We start from the raw sequence: 14,861 nt of genomic DNA, 5'->3' as shown, positions 1-14,861 counted from the left end.
CCAGCTCGAGAAACATCCCATTGAACACTACTCATTGTACTCTATTTATCCAGCCAATTACTTATCCATGTGCAAAATAAGATTTTACTTACCGATAAATCTATTTCTCGTAGTCCGTAGTGGATGCTGGGGACTCCGTCAGGACCATGGGGATTAGCGGCTCCGCAGGAGACAGGGCACAAAAATAAAGCTTTAGGATCAGGTGGTGTGCACTGGCTCCTCCCCCTATGACCCTCCTCCAAGCCTCAGTTAGGATACTGTGCCCGGACGAGCGTACACAATAAGGAAGGATATTGAATAGAGATGAGCGGGTTCGGTTTCTCTGAATCCGAACCCGCCAGAACTTCATGTTTTTTTTCACGGGTCCGAGCGACTCGGATCTTCCCGCCTTGCTCGGTTAACCCGAGCGCGCCCGAACGTCATCATGACGCTGTCGGATTCTCGCGAGGCTCGGATTCTATCGCGAGACTCGGATTCTATATAAGGAGCCGCGCGTCGCCGCCATTTTCACACGTGCATTGAGATTGATAGGGAGAGGACGTGGCTGGCGTCCTCTCCGTTTAGAATAGATTAGAGAGACACTTGATTTACTAATTTTGGGGAGCATTAGGAGTACTCAGTACAGTGCAGAGTTTTGCTGATAGTGACCAGTGACCACCAGTTTTATTTATAATCCGTTCTCTGCCTGAAAAAAGCGATACACAGCACACAGTGACTCAGTCACATACCATATCTGTGTGCACTGCTCAGGCTCAGGCCAGTGTGCTGCATCATCTATTATCTATATATAATATTATATATATCTGTCTGACTGCTCAGCTCACACAGCTTATAATTGTGGGGGAGACTGGGGAGCACTACTGCAGTGCCAGTTATAGGTTATAGCAGGAGCCAGGAGTACATAATATATTATATAGTTAGTGACCACCAGACACACAGTGCAGTTTATTTAATATATCCGTTCTCTGCCTGAAAAAAGCGATACACACAGTGACTCAGTCAGTCACATACCATATCTGTGTGCACTGCTCAGGCTCAGGCCAGTGTGCTGCATCATCTATATATATTATATATCTGTCTGACTGCTCAGCTCACACAGCTTATAATTGTGGGGGAGACTGGGGAGCACTACTGCAGTGCCAGTTAAAGGTTATAGCAGGAGCCAGGAGTACATAATATTATATTAAAATTAAACAGTGCACACTTTTGCTGCAGGAGTGCCACTGCCAGTGTGACTAGTGACCAGTGACCTGACCACCAGTATATATAATATTAGTAGTATACTATCTCTTTATCAACCAGTCTATATTAGCAGCAGACACAGTACAGTGCGGTAGTTCACGGCTGTGGCTACCTCTGTGTCGGCACTCGGCAGCCCGTCCATAATTGTATATACCACCTAACCGTGGTTTTTCTTTCTTTCTTTATACATACATACTAGTTACGAGTATACTATCTCTTTATCAACCAGTCTATATATTAGCAGCAGACACAGTACAGTGCGGTAGTTCACGGCTGTGGCTACCTCTGTGTCGGCACTCGGCAGCCCGTCCATAATTGTATATACCACCTAACCGTGGTTTTTTTTTCTTTCTTTATACATACATACTAGTTACGAGTATACTATCTCTTTATCAACCAGTCTATATATTAGCAGCAGACACAGTACAGTGCGGTAGTTCACGGCTGTGGCTACCTCTGTGTCGGCACTCGGCAGCCCGTCCATAATTGTATATACCACCTAACCGTGGTTTTTTTTTCTTTCTTTATACATACATACTAGTTACGAGTATACTATCTCTTTATCAACCAGTCTATATATTAGCAGCAGACACAGTACAGTGCGGTAGTTCACGGCTGTGGCTACCTCTGTGTCGGCACTCGGCAGCCCGTCCATAATTGTATATACCACCTAACCGTGGTTTTTTTTTCTTTCTTTATACATACATACTAGTTACGAGTATACTATCTCTTTATCAACCAGTCTATATATTAGCAGCAGACACAGTACAGTGCGGTAGTTCACGGCTGTGGCTACCTCTGTGTCGGCACTCGGCAGCCCGTCCATAATTGTATATACCACCTAACCGTGGTTTTTTTTTCTTTCTTTATACATACATACTAGTTACGAGTATACTATCTCTTTATCAACCAGTCTATATTAGCAGCAGACACAGTACAGTGCGGTAGTTCACGGCAGTGGCTACCTCTGTGTCGGCACTCGGCAGCCCGTCCATAATTGTATATACCACCTAACCGTGGTTTTTTTTTCTTTCTTTATACATACATACTAGTTACGAGTATACTATCTCTTTATCAACCAGTCTATATATTAGCAGCAGACACAGTACAGTGCGGTAGTTCACGGCTGTGGCTACCTCTGTGTCGGCACTCGGCAGCCCGTCCATAATTGTATATACCACCTAACCGTGGTTTTTTTTTCTTTCTTTATACATACATACTAGTTACGAGTATACTATCTCTTTATCAACCAGTCTATATATTAGCAGCAGACACAGTACAGTGCGGTAGTTCACGGCTGTGGCTACCTCTGTGTCGGCACTCGGCAGCCCGTCCATAATTGTATATACCACCTAACCGTGGTTTTTTTTTCTTTCTTTATACATACATACTAGTTACGAGTATACTATCTCTTTATCAACCAGTCTATATATTAGCAGCAGACACAGTACAGTGCGGTAGTTCACGGCTGTGGCTACCTCTGTGTCGGCACTCGGCAGCCCGTCCATAATTGTATATACCACCTAACCGTGGTTTTTTTTTCTTTCTTTATACATACATACTAGTTACGAGTATACTATCTCTTTATCAACCAGTCTATATTAGCAGCAGACACAGTACAGTGCGGTAGTTCACGGCTGTGGCTACCTCTGTGTCGGCACTCGGCAGCCCGTCCATAATTGTATATACCACCTAACCGTGGTTTTTTTTTCTTTCTTTATACATACATACTAGTTACGAGTATACTATCTCTTTATCAACCAGTCTATATATTAGCAGCAGACACAGTACAGTGCGGTAGTTCACGGCTGTGGCTACCTCTGTGTCGGCACTCGGCAGCCCGTCCATAATTGTATATACCACCTAACCGTGGTTTTTTTTTCTTTCTTTATACATACATACTAGTTACGAGTATACTATCTCTTTATCAACCAGTCTATATATTAGCAGCAGACACAGTACAGTGCGGTAGTTCACGGCTGTGGCTACCTCTGTGTCGGCACTCGGCAGCCCGTCCATAATTGTATACTAGTATCCAATCCATCCATCTCCATTGTTTACCTGAGGTGCCTTTTAGTTGTGCCTATTAAAATATGGAGAACAAAAATGTTGAGGTTCCAAAATTAGGGAAAGATCAAGATCCACTTCCACCTCGTGCTGAAGCTGCTGCCACTAGTCATGGCCGAGACGATGAAATGCCAGCAACGTCGTCTGCCAAGGCCGATGCCCAATGTCATAGTACAGAGCATGTCAAATCCAAAACACCAAATATCAGTAAAAAAAGGACTCCAAAACCTAAAATAAAATTGTCGGAGGAGAAGCGTAAACTTGCCAATATGCCATTTACCACACGGAGTGGCAAGGAACGGCTGAGGCCCTGGCCTATGTTCATGGCTAGTGGTTCAGCTTCACATGAGGATGGAAGCACTCAGCCTCTCGCTAGAAAAATGAAAAGACTCAAGCTGGCAAAAGCAGCACAGCAAAGAACTGTGCATTCTTCGAAATCCCAAATCCACAAGGAGAGTCCAATTGTGTCGGTTGCGATGCCTGACCTTCCCAACACTGGACGTGAAGAGCATGCGCCTTCCACCATTTGCACGCCCCCTGCAAGTGCTGGAAGGAGCACCCGCAGTCCAGTTCCTGACAGTCAGATTGAAGATGTCAGTGTTGAAGTACACCAGGATGAGGAGGATATGGGTGTTGCTGGCGCTGGGGAGGAAATTGACCAGGAGGATTCTGATGGTGAGGTGGTTTGTTTAAGTCAGGCACCCGGGGAGACACCTGTTGTCCGTGGGAGGAATATGGCCGTTGACATGCCAGGTGAAAATACCAAAAAAATCAGCTCTTCGGTGTGGAGGTATTTCACCAGAAATGCGGACAACAGGTGTCAAGCCGTGTGTTCCCTTTGTCAAGCTGTAATAAGTAGGGGTAAGGACGTTAACCACCTCGGAACATCCTCCCTTATACGTCACCTGCAGCGCATTCATAATAAGTCAGTGACAAGTTCAAAAACTTTGGGTGACAGCGGAAGCAGTCCACTGACCAGTAAATCCCTTCCTCTTGTAACCAAGCTCACGCAAACCACCCCACCAACTCCCTCAGTGTCAATTTCCTCCTTCCCCAGGAATGCCAATAGTCCTGCAGGCCATGTCACTGGCAATTCTGACGAGTCCTCTCCTGCCTGGGATTCCTCCGATGCATCCTTGCGTGTAACGCCTACTGCTGCTGGCGCTGCTGTTGTTGCCGCTGGGAGTCGATGGTCATCCCAGAGGGGAATTCGTAAGCCCACTTGTACTACTTCCAGTAAGCAATTGACTGTTCAACAGTCCTTTGCGAGGAAGATGAAATATCACAGCAGTCATCCTACTGCAAAGCGGATAACTGAGTCCTTGACAACTATGTTGGTGTTAGACGTGCGTCCGGTATCCGCCGTTAGTTCACAGGGAACTAGACAATTTATTGAGGCAGTGTGCCCCCGTTACCAAATACCATCTAGGTTCCACTTCTCTAGGCAGGCGATACCGAGAATGTACACGGACGTCAGAAAAAGACTCACCAGTGTCCTAAAAAATGCAGTTGTACCCAATGTCCACTTAACCACGGACATGTGGACAAGTGGAGCAGGGCAGGGTCAGGACTATATGACTGTGACAGCCCACTGGGTAGATGTATGGACTCCCGCCGCAAGAACAGCAGCGGCGGCACCAGTAGCAGCATCTCGCAAACGCCAACTCTTTCCTAGGCAGGCTACGCTTTGTATCACCGCTTTCCAGAATACGCACACAGCTGAAAACCTCTTACGGCAACTGAGGAAGATCATCGCGGAATGGCTTACCCCAATTGGACTCTCCTGTGGATTTGTGGCATCGGACAACGCCAGCAATATTGTGTGTGCATTAAATATGGGCAAATTCCAGCACGTCCCATGTTTTGCACATACCTTGAATTTGGTGGTGCAGAATTTTTAAAAAAACGACAGGGGCGTGCAAGAGATGCTGTCGGTGGCCAGAAAAATTGCGGGACACTTTCGGCGTACAGGCACCACGTACAGAAGACTGGAGCACCACCAAAAACTACTGAACCTGCCCTGCCATCATCTGAAGCAAGAAGTGGTAACGAGGTGGAATTCAACCCTCTATATGCTTCAGAGGTTGGAGGAGCAGCAAAAGGCCATTCAAGCCTATACAATTGAGCACGATATAGTAGGTGGAATGCACCTGTCTCAAGTGCAGTGGAGAATGATTTCAACGTTGTGCAAGGTTCTGATGCCCTTTGAACTTGCCACACGTGAAGTCAGTTCAGACACTGCCAGCCTGAGTCAGGTCATTCCCCTCATCAGGCTTTTGCAGAAGAAGCTGGAGGCATTGAAGAAGGAGCTAAAAGGGAGCGATTCCGCTAGGCATGTGGGACTTGTGGATGCAGCCCTTAATTCGCTTAACAAGGATTCACGGGTGGTCAATCTGTTGAAATCAGAGCACTACATTTTGGCCACCGTGCTCGATCCTAGATTTAAAGCCTACCTTGGATCTCTCTTTCCGGCAGACACAGGTCTGCTGGGGTTGAAAGACCTGCTGGTGACAAAATTGTCAAGTCAAGCGGAACGCGACCTGTCAACATCTCCTCCTTCACATTCTCCCGCAACTGGGGGTGCGAGGAAAAGGCTCAGAATTCCGAGCCCACCCGCTGGCGGTGATGCAGGGCAGTCTGGAGCGACTGCTGATGCTGACATCTGGTCCGGACTGAAGGACCTGACAACGATTACGGACATGTCGTCTACTGTCACTGCATATGATTCTCTCAACATTGATAGAATGGTGGAGGATTATATGAGTGACCGCATCCAAGTAGGCACGTCACACAGTCCGTACTTATACTGGCAGGAAAAAGAGGCAATTTGGAGGCCCTTGCACAAACTGGCTTTATTCTACCTAAGTTGCCCTCCCACAAGTGTGTACTCCGAAAGAGTGTTTAGTGCCGCCGCTCACCTTGTCAGCAATCGGCGTACGAGGTTACATCCAGAAAATGTGGAGAAGATGATGTTCATTAAAATGAATTATAATCAATTCCTCCGCGGAGACATTGACCAGCAGCAATTGCCTCCACAAAGTACACAGGGAGCTGAGATGGTGGATTCCAGTGGGGACGAATTGATAATCTGTGAGGAGGGGGATGTACACGGTGATATATCGGAGGGTGAAGATGAGGTGGACATCTTGCCTCTGTAGAGCCAGTTTGTGCAAGGAGAGATTAATTGCTTCTTTTTTGGGGGGGGTCCAAACCAACCCGTCATATCAGTCACAGTCGTGTGGCAGACCCTGTCACTGAAATGATGGGTTGGTTAAAGTGTGCATGTCCTGTTTTGTTTATACAACATAAGGGTGGGTGGGAGGGCCCAAGGACAATTCCATCTTGCACCTCTTTTTTCTTTTCTTTTTCTTTGCATCATGTGCTGATTGGGGAGGGTTTTTTGGAAGGGACATCCTGCGTGACACTGCAGTGCCACTCCTAGATGGGCCCGGTGTTTGTGTCGGCCACTAGGGTCGCTAATCTTACTCACACAGTCAGCTACCTCATTGCGCCTCTTTTTTTCTTTGCGTCATGTGCTGTTTGGGGAGGGTTTTTTGGAAGGGACATCCTGCGTGACACTGCAGTGCCACTCCTAGATGGGCCCGGTGTTTGTGTCGGCCACTAGGGTCGCTAATCTTACTCACACAGCTACCTCATTGCGCCTCTTTTTTTCTTTGCGTCATGTGCTGTTTGGGGAGGGTTTTTTGGAAGGGACATCCTGCGTGACACTGCAGTGCCACTCCTAGATGGGCCCGGTGTTTGTGTCGGCCACTAGGGTCGCTAATCTTACTCACACAGCTACCTCATTGCGCCTCTTTTTTTCTTTGCGTCATGTGCTGTTTGGGGAGGGTTTTTTGGAAGGGCCATCCTGCGTGACACTGCAGTGCCACTCCTAGATGGGCCCGGTGTTTGTGTCGGCCACTAGGGTCGCTAATCTTACTCACACAGCTACCTCATTGCGCCTCTTTTTTTCTTTGCGTCATGTGCTGTTTGGGGAGGGTTTTTTGGAAGGGACATCCTGCGTGACACTGCAGTGCCACTCCTAGATGGGCCCGGTGTTTGTGTCGGCCACTAGGGTCGCTTATCTTACTCACACAGCGACCTCGGTGCAAATTTTAGGACTAAAAATAATATTGTGAGGTGTGAGGTATTCAGAATAGACTGAAAATGAGTGTAAATTATGGTTTTTGAGGTTAATAATACTTTGGGATCAAAATGACCCCCAAATTCTATGATTTAAGCTGTTTTTTAGTGTTTTTTGAAAAAAACACCCGAATCCAAAACACACCCGAATCCGACAAAAAAAATTCGGTGAGGTTTTGCCAAAACGCGTTTGAACCCAAAACACGGCCGCGGAACCGAACCCAAAACCAAAACACAAAACCCGAAAAATTTCAGGCGTTCATCTCTAATATTGAATCCCGGGTAAGACTCATACCAGCCACACCAATCACACCGTACAACTTGTGATCTGAACCCAGTTAACAGTATGACAACGTAGGAGCCTCTGAACAGACGGCTCACAACAAGAACAACCCGATTTTTTTGTAACAATAACTATGTACAAGTATTGCAGACAATCCGCACTTGGGATGGGCGCCCAGCATCCACTACGGACTACGAGAAATAGATTTATCGGTAAGTAAAATCTTATTTTCTCTAACGTCCTAGTGGATGCTGGGGACTCCGTCAGGACCATGGGGATTATACCAAAGCTCCCAAACGGGCGGGAGAGTGCGGATGACTCTGCAGCACCGAATGAGAGAACTCCAGGTCCTCTTTAGCCAGGGTATCAAATTTGTAGAATTTTACAAACGTGTTCTCCCCCGACCACGTAGCTGCTCGGCAGAGTTGTAATGCCGAGACCCCTCGGGCAGCCGCCCAGGATGAGCCCACCTTCCTTGTGGAATGGGCCTTGACAGATTTAGGCTGTGGCAGGCCTGCCACAGAATGTGCAAGTTGAATTGTGCTACAAATCCAACGAGCAATCGTCTGCTTAGAAGCAGGAGCACCCAGCTTGTTGGGTGCATACAGTATAAACAGCGAGTCAGATTTTCTGACTCCAGCCGTCCTTGAAATATATATTTTCAATGCCCTGACAACGTCCAGCAACCTGGAATCCTCCAAATCGCTAGTAGCCGCAGGCACTACAATAGGCTGGTTCAGGTGAAACGCTGACACCACCTTAGGCAGAAAATGAGGACGCGTCCGCAGTTCTGCCCTGTCCGAATGGAAAATCAGATATGGGCTTTTATACGATAAAGCCGCCAATTCTGACACTCTCCTGGCTGAAGCCAGGGCCAGTAGCATGGTTACCTTCCATGTAAGATATTTCAAATCCGCCGATTTGAGTGGCTCAAACCAATGGGATTTGAGAAAATCCAAAACTACATTAAGGTCCCACGGAGCCACTGGGGGCACAACCGGGGGCTGTATATGTAGTACTCCTTTTACAAAAGTCTGGACTTCAGGAACTGAAGCCAATTCTTTTTGGAAGAAAATCGACAGGGCCGAAATTTGAACCTTAATGGACCCCAACTTGAGGCCCATAGACAATCCTGTTTGCAGGAAATGTAGGAATCGACCCAATTGAAATTCCTCCGTGGGGGCCTTCCTGGCCTCACACCACGCAACATATTTTCTCCAGATGCGGTGATAATGTTGTGCAGTCACCTCCTTCCTGGCTTTTACCAGTGTAGGAATGACCTCTTCCGGAATGCCTTTTTCCCTTAAAATTTGGCGTTCAACCGCCATGCCGTCAAACGCAGCCGCGGTAAGTCTTGGAATAGACACGGTCCCTGCTGAAGCAGGTCCCGTCTTAGAGGTAGAGGCCACGGATCTTCCGTGAGCATCTCCTGAAGTTCCGGGTACCAAGTTCTTCTTGGCCAATCCGGAGCCACGAGTATCGTTCTTACTCCCCTTTGCCGTATGATTCTCAGTACTTTTGGTATGAGAGGCAGAGGAGGAAACACATACACTGACTGGAACACCCACGGCGTTACCAGAGCGTCCACAGCTATTACCTGAGGGTCTCTTGACCTGGCGCAATACCTGTCCAGTTTTTTGTTGAGGCGAGACGCCATCATGTCCACCTTTGGTTTTTCCCAACGGTTCACAATCATGTGGAAGACTTCTGGATGAAGTCCCCACTCTCCCGGGTGTAGATCGTGTCTGCTGAGGAAGTCTGCTTCCCAGTTGTCCACTCCCGGAATGAACACTGCTGACAGTGCTATCACATGATCTTCCGCCCAGCGAAGAATCCTTGCAGCTTCTGCCATTGCTCTCCTGCTTCTTGTGCCGCCCTGTCTGTTTACGTGGGCGACTGCCGTGATGTTGTCCGACTGGATCAACACCGGCTGACCCTGAAGCAGGGGTTTTGCCAGGCTTAGAGCATTGTAAATCGCTCTTAGCTCCAGTATATTTATGTGAAGAGATATCTCCAGGTTTGACCATACTCCCTGGAAGTTTCTTCCCTGTGTGACCGCTCCCCAGCCTCTCAGACTGGCATCCGTGGTCACCAGGACCCAGTCCTGTATGCCGAATCTGCGGCCCTCTAACAGATGAGCACTCTGCAACCACCACAGAAGAGACACCCTTGTCCGTGGCGATAAGGTTATCCGCTGATGCATCTGCAGATGCGATCCGGACCATTTGTCCAGCAGATCCCACTGAAAAGTTCGTGCGTGGAATCTGCCGAATGGAATCGCTTCGTAAGAAGCCACCATCTTTCCCAGGACTCTTGTGCATTGATGCACAGACACTTTTCCTGGTTTTAGGAGGTTCCTGACAAGTTCGGATAACTCCTTGGCTTTCTCCTCCGGAAGAAACACCTTTTTCTGAACCGTGTCCAGAATCATTCCCAGGAACAGCAGACGTGTTGTCGGGGTCAACTGAGATTTTGGAAAATTCAGAATCCACCCGTGTTGTTGCAGCACTACTTGGGTTAGTGCTACTCCGTCCTCCAGCTGTTCTCTGGACCTTGCCCTTATCAGGAGATCGTCCAAGTAAGGGATAATTAATACGCCTCTTCTTCGCAGAAGAATCATCATTTCGGCCATTACCTTGGTAAAGACCCGAGGTGCCGTGGACAATCCAAACGGCAGCGTCTGAAACTGATAATGACAGTTTTGCACCACGAACCTGAGGTACCCTTGATGTGAAGGGCAAATTGGGACATGCAGATAAGCATCTTTTATGTCCAGGGACACCATAAAGTCCCCTTCTTCCAGATTCGCTATCACTGCTCTGAGTGACTCCATCTTGAACTTGAATTTTTGTATGTACAGGTTCAAAGATTTCAGATTTAGAATAGGTCTTACCGAGCCGTCCGGCTTCGGTACCACAAATAGTGTGGAGTAATACCCCTTTTCCTGTTGTAGGAGGGGTACCTTGACTATCACCTGCTGAGAAAACAGCTTGTGAATGGCTTCCAATACCGTCGCCCTGTCTGAGGGAGACGTTGGCAAAGCAGACTTTAGGAACCGGCGAGGGGGAGACTTCTCGAATTCCAACCTGTAACCCTGAGATACTACCTGCAGGATCCAGGGGTCCACCTGTGAGCAAGCCCACTGCGCGCTGAAATTATTGAGTCGACCCCCCACCGCTCCTGAGTCCGCTTGTAAAGCCCCAGCGTCATGCTGAGGGCTTTGCAGAACCCGGGGCGGGCTTCTGTTCCTGGGAAGGAGCTGCTTGCTGCCCTCTCTTACCCTTTCCTCTGCCTCGGGGCAGATATGACTGTCCTTTTGCCCGCTTGTTCTTATAGGACCGAAAGGACTGCGGCTGAAAAGACGGTGTCTTTTTCTGTTGGGAGGGGGTCTGAGGTAAAAAGGTGGATTTTCCGGCAGTTGCCGTGGCCACCAGATCCGATAGACCGACGCCAAATAATTCCTCCCCTTTATACGGCAATACTTCCATATGCCGTTTGGAATCCGCATCACCTGACCACTGTCGCGTCCATAAACTTCTTCTGGCAGATATGGACATCGCACTTACTCTCGATGCCAGAGTGCAAATATCCCTCTGAGCATCTCGCATATAAAGAAAAGCATCCTTTAATTGCTCTAAAGTCAATAAAATACTGTCCCTATCCAGGGTATCAATATTTTCAGTCAGGGAATCCGACCAGACCACCCCAGCACTGCACATCCAGGCTGAGGCGATGGCTGGTCGCAGTATAACACCAGTATGTGTGTATATACTTTTTAAGGTAGTTTCCAGCCTCCTATCAGCTGGATCCTTGAGGGCGGCCGTATCAGGAGACGGTAACGCCACTTGTTTTGATAAGCGTGTGAGCGCCTTATCCACCCTAGGGGGTGTTTCCCAGCGCGCCCTAACCTCTGGCGGGAAAGGGTATAATGCCAATAACTTTTTTGAAATTAGCACTTTTTTATCTGTCATTCAATTCCTCTGATTCAGGAAAAACTACAGGTAGTTTTTTCACACCCCACATAATACCCCTTTTTGTGGTACTTGCAGTATCAGAGATATGTAAAGTCTCCTTCATTGCCGTGATCATATAACGTGTGGCCCTACTGGAAAATACGTTTGTTTCTTCACCGTCGACACTAGATTCAGTGTCCGTGTCTGGGTCTGTGTCGACCGACTGAGGTAAAGGGCGTTTTACAGCCCCTGACGGTGTCTGAGACGCCTGGGCAGGTACTAACTGGTTTGCCGGCCGTCTAATGTCGTCAACTGATTTTTGTAATGTGCTGACATTATCACGTAATTCCATAAACAAAGCCATCCATTCCGGTGTCGACTCCCTGGGGGGTGACATCACCATTACCGGCAATTGCTCTGCCTCCACACCAACATCGTCCTCATACATGTCGACACACACGTACCGACACACAGCAGACACACAGGGAATGCTCTATTGAAGACAGGACCCCACTAGCCCTTTGGGGAGACAGAGGGAGAGTTTGCCAGCACACACCCAAGCGCTATAATATATATGGGAACAACCCTATATAAGTGTTGTATCCTTATAGCAGCTTAAATATAGTAATATCGCCAAAAAAAATGCCCCCCCTCTCTGTTTTACCCTGTTTCTGTAGTGCAGTGCAGGGGAGAGTCCTGGGAGCCTTCCTCACAGCGGAGCTGAGCAGGAAAATGGCGCTGTGTGCTGAGGAGAATAAGCCCCGCCCCCTATTTCGGCGGGCTCTTCTCCCGGAGTTTGTGAGATCTGGCAGGGGTTAAATACATCCATATAGCCTCAAGGGCTATATGTGATGTATTTTTAGCCATAAAAAAGGTATTATACATTGCTGCCCAGGGCGCCCCCCCCCAGCGCCCTGCACCCTCAGTGACCGCTGTGTGAAGTGTGCTGACAACAATGGCGCACAGCTGCAGTGCTGTGCGCTACCTCATGAAGACTGAAAAGTCTTCTGCCGCCTGTTTCTGGACCTCTTCAATCTTCGGCATCTGCAAGGGGGGTCGGCGGCGCGGCTCCGGGACCGGACTCCATGGCTGGGCCTGTGTTCGATCCCTCTGGAGCTAATGGTGTCCAGTAGCCTAAGAAGCCAATCCATCCTGCACGCAGGTGAGTTCACTTCTCTCCCCTAAGTCCCTCGATGCAGTGAGCCTGTTGCCAGCAGGACTCACTGAAAATAAAAAACCTAAAAACTTTTTCTAAGCAGCTCTTTAGGAGAGCCACCTAGATTGCACCCTGCTCGGACGGGCACAAAAACCTAACTGAGGCTTGGAGGAGGGTCATAGGGGGAGGAGCCAGTGCACACCACTGATCCTAAAGCTTTATTTTTGTGCCCTGTCTCCTGCGGAGCCGCTAATCCCCATGGTCCTGATGGAGTCCCCAGCATCCACTAGGACGTTAGAGAAATAATATTTCCTAGGCGAAGGTCCCTTAATTTGATGATCAGCCTCCTATGAGGCACTGTATCGAAGGCTTTTGCAAAATCTAAATACACCACATCCACTGCTTTTCCCTGGTCAAGATTCTCGCTCACTTACTTGTAGAAGCTAATTAAGTTAGTTTGACATAATCTGTCCCTTACAAACCCATGCTGACTTTTGGTAATAAACTTAGTAGCCCACAGATAATCGTATATGCAGTCCCTCAAAATGTTTTCCAATATTTTACCCACTATAGAGGTTAAATTAACTGGTCTATAGTTACCAGGATTATTTTTAGTTCCTTATTTAAATAAAGGCACTACCTCAGCTGTGCTCCAGTCCTTTGGTACCATGCCTGATCTAATTGAACTACGGAAAATGTAGTATAGTATTGCTAGCTGTGACCTAAGCTCCATAATAACCCTCAGAAGTGTGGTTACAGTCCCAGAGTGAATCTTTTAAAGGTTTGTTAATTACTACAAAGTATCATCAGCGGTGCGGGATCTTCATTTCCTATTTCCCGACCGGAAATGATGTCATCTTGTTGTCGGCGCTGCGTTCCACGGACATCCATCAAGCGCACTCGCCGGAAGTAGGAAGTGCTGCTCTCTATGTGTCAGCGTTGCGTTCCACTGCCATTCATAGAGTCCCCACATATATTACGGAGTGAGTTCAGATACGTCCAATACTTTAATGCGCTGACAGTATAGGTGGCAGATGTTAGTGACAAGATAATGTCCATATTAATATTAATATTCAGTCATAACCTGCCAAAGATATGGAATAAATGGTGATACATACATTCAAGGTTGGATGATTTCTTATTGTTAGCCATCACCATAGCAACATCCATAAAGTGACAGTGCATGTTAAACAATATATGTTAAAAATATATATTAAAAAAGAGGAAATCTTTTATATTCATTATGTTAAGAAACACCTCAATTCAAATTCGTTATACAAGCCATTAGGAATAAGGGTTTTCAATAGGAATATCCACCGCATCTCTGCTCTGGACAACCTTTTCTCTACATCTCTAGTTCTTAATTTTGGCAGGATTAGTTCTATACCACAGAAGAATTTTAAATGACATTCCTTTTTGTCATGACATTTTTTTAAATGTGACGACACAGTATGTGTATCTAAACCTTTTCTAATGTTGTATATGTGCTCGGCCAGCCTGGTTTTTAAAGCTCTAGTTGTCCTGCCTACATAGTACAGGCCACAGCTGCAGCCGAACACATATACAACATTACGTGAGTTACACGTGATAAATTGATTAATGGTGTAAGTGTTACCATTAATAGTTAATTCTTTAATTTTACTGGTCTCGCTTTTAACTGTTCGACACATAAGGCAGCACCCACATCGGTGGAAGCCCTTAGTTCGAATGCTCTGACGTGATTCTACATCTAGACTACTCCTCACAAGTTTATCTTTTAGAACCGGAGCCTTCCTATAGATGAAGGACGGTACTGATGGGAGGGTGTCAGCAAGAATTTGATCCTGTAGTAAGAGTTTCCAATTTGTTCTAAAAATCTTTTCTATACTTTTAAAATTATTACTGTACTGGCTGATAAAGGCCCATTCATATTTATCACTTTTTCTATTTTCACAGACCTTGGTCCTCAACAGGTCTTCTCTTTCTATATTGTTTATTTTAGTTCTTGCTTTCTCAATTGTGCCTGAGGAATAACCCT

This window comes from Pseudophryne corroboree, chromosome 1 (genome assembly GCF_028390025.1).
Source record: "Pseudophryne corroboree isolate aPseCor3 chromosome 1, aPseCor3.hap2, whole genome shotgun sequence".
In the NCBI taxonomy this organism is placed as follows: Eukaryota; Metazoa; Chordata; class Amphibia; order Anura; family Myobatrachidae; genus Pseudophryne; species Pseudophryne corroboree.
This window is presented reverse-complemented; position numbering follows the sequence as displayed.